We start from the raw sequence: 2,500 nt of genomic DNA on the forward strand, positions 1-2,500 counted from the left end.
AAGGTTAATTAATCTGGTAGGAAGAAAAAATATTTCTCTTGAAGGGCATAGCCAGTTTGCTTCTCTGAAATATGTTGCTGAGAAAAGAAACAATTGGAGAACACACCTAGAGCAGCAGCAATATATCGTCATCCAATTAGTTGTAATGTAGCTGGCGATACCAAGCAAGCTAACGATAGATCGCGGTTGCTTTGAGCAAGAAATAAAGCAGTAATGTCAGAAGTGGGATTCAAACCCACGCCTCCAGAGGAGACTGCGACCTGAACGCAGCGCCTTAGACCGCTCGGCCATCCTGACTGGCTTGTGCTTGACCGGCAAGTGAGCGCCGGCTATCGCAGACAGCTTGGAGAGCGACAAATGGAACTTCTGTCATATCCTACTAGTCCCTCAGCTCTACTAACAAGGAAGGCAGCCCAATAGCTATGTCTTTTTAGTCCATAGTGTAGAATTTAGAAGATCTGCATTTTTCTCTTGCACGTCTTGAAAGAAAACACATGAATGCGTCTTTTTTCTATGAGATTAGTAATTGAGAGGCAATGAGCCTGAAAAGTCGGTTTTCCTCTTCAAAATCCACTTGATGAAAGGCAAAGATAAGCAAGGAGGTAGCTGGCATCTCTTGATGCGCACAGTTCAAAACTTAGCGTTTCAAATAAAAATGACCGCCGATAGCAGAAACCAAACACTGGCCGCCACAGAGGCGTACAACCCGAACGTAGCCTTGAGACCACCGTGCCGGACAGGTCAATCCATAGATATTTTCAGGACAGTGAGGTTTGTTTAATAAGTGGCGCATATGGGCATTCCAAAGGCTGAATTGCAATATCTTCAGCATGTTGTGAATATATGTATCTAGGAGATAATTGAAATTCAACAGAATGTATCCCAGTGGATTGATTCCAACATTCCAACTTGTGATGCGTTGACTCCTGGCTAAGTTACCTCTGTAATTATCAGATGCATGGAACATTCAAGCTTGAGTTCTATTTTCCAAAATAAAAATGGAAAGGGTTCCTTCCTCTGTGAGATTGGTTAGCAGGTGGCAAGTGTCTTTTAACAAAAGTTGTTTTTTTTCAATCAATCCGTAGACTTTTCCAAGACAGTGAGGTTTGTTTAATGAATGGCTAATACTCCTGATGGTGGAATTGCAATGTTTTCAACATGTTGTGAATATAGGTAACTTGGAGAATAGATTAAAATAGAATTGTGGTAGAAATTGAGTAGTTATGTATGGAACAAAGCACTTTTCACTGGTTAATAAATAGATCCCTGTATTTCATTGTGCACATCCACAGTTTTCCACGGAAAAGTAGAAAGCTAAAAGAAAATGTGATTGACTTGGAAAGAGTGTGATGTGGGAGTCTAAGAGGCCCCAGTGAGATTTGAACTCACGACCCCTGGTTTACAAGACCAGTGCTCTAACCCCTGAGCTATGGAGCGCTGATTCAACCTTCTTTGTGGGGGTGTCAAAACCCCACATGTGGAACGTCGTCATCCAACTTGCAAGGAAAACCAAGGTTAATTAATCTGGTAGGAAGAAAAAATATTTCTCTTGAAGGGCATAGCCAGTTTGCTTCTCTGAAATATGTTGCTGAGAAAAGAAACAATTGGAGAACACACCTAGAGCAGCAGCAATATATCGTCATCCAATTAGTTGTAATGTAGCTGGCGATACCAAGCAAGCTAACGATAGATCGCGGTTGCTTTGAGCAAGAAATAAAGCAGTAATGTCAGAAGTGGGATTCAAACCCACGCCTCCAGAGGAGACTGCGACCTGAACGCAGCGCCTTAGACCGCTCGGCCATCCTGACTGGCTTGTGCTTGACCGGCAAGTGAGCGCCGGCTATCGCAGACAGCTTGGAGAGCGACAAATGGAACTTCTGTCATATCCTACTAGTCCCTCAGCTCTACTAACAAGGAAGGCAGCCCAATAGCTATGTCTTTTTAGTCCATAGTGTAGAATTTAGAAGATCTGCATTTTTCTCTTGCACGTCTTGAAAGAAAACACATGAATGCGTCTTTTTTCTATGAGATTAGTAATTGAGAGGCAATGAGCCTGAAAAGTCGGTTTTCCTCTTCAAAATCCACTTGATGAAAGGCAAAGATAAGCAAGGAGGTAGCTGGCATCTCTTGATGCGCACAGTTCAAAACTTAGCGTTTCAAATAAAAATGACCGCCGATAGCAGAAACCAAACACTGGCCGCCACAGAGGCGTACAACCCGAACGTAGCCTTGAGACCACCGTGCCGGACAGGTCAATCCATAGATATTTTCAGGACAGTGAGGTTTGTTTAATAAGTGGCGCATATGGGCATTCCAAAGGCTGAATTGCAATATCTTCAGCATGTTGTGAATATATGTATCTAGGAGATAATTGAAATTCAACAGAATGTATCCCAGTGGATTGATTCCAACATTCCAACTTGTGATGCGTTGACTCCTGGCTAAGTTACCTCTGTAATTATCAGATGCATGGAACATTCAAGCTTGAGTTCTATTTTCC

The 2,500-nt window shown here is 42.6% G+C and overlaps 3 non-coding genes across 3 annotated transcripts; all 3 read right to left on the reverse strand.

The window, feature by feature from the left end:
• Positions 1-214: 214 nt before the first annotated feature.
• Positions 215-297, reverse strand: TRNAL-CAG (transfer RNA leucine (anticodon CAG)). Its single transcript has one exon. It is a non-coding gene; the product is annotated as a tRNA-Leu (tRNA).
• A 1,067-nt stretch (positions 298-1,364) lies between these two features.
• Positions 1,365-1,437, reverse strand: TRNAT-UGU (transfer RNA threonine (anticodon UGU)). Its single transcript has one exon. It is a non-coding gene; the product is annotated as a tRNA-Thr (tRNA).
• A 288-nt stretch (positions 1,438-1,725) lies between these two features.
• On the reverse strand, positions 1,726-1,808 carry TRNAL-CAG (transfer RNA leucine (anticodon CAG)). The gene has a single exon. It is a non-coding gene; the product is annotated as a tRNA-Leu (tRNA).
• Positions 1,809-2,500: the final 692 nt, after the last annotated feature.

The sequence above is a fragment of the Pelobates fuscus genome, chromosome 12 (assembly GCF_036172605.1).
Source record: "Pelobates fuscus isolate aPelFus1 chromosome 12, aPelFus1.pri, whole genome shotgun sequence".
NCBI lineage: Eukaryota > Metazoa > Chordata > Amphibia > Anura > Pelobatidae > Pelobates > Pelobates fuscus.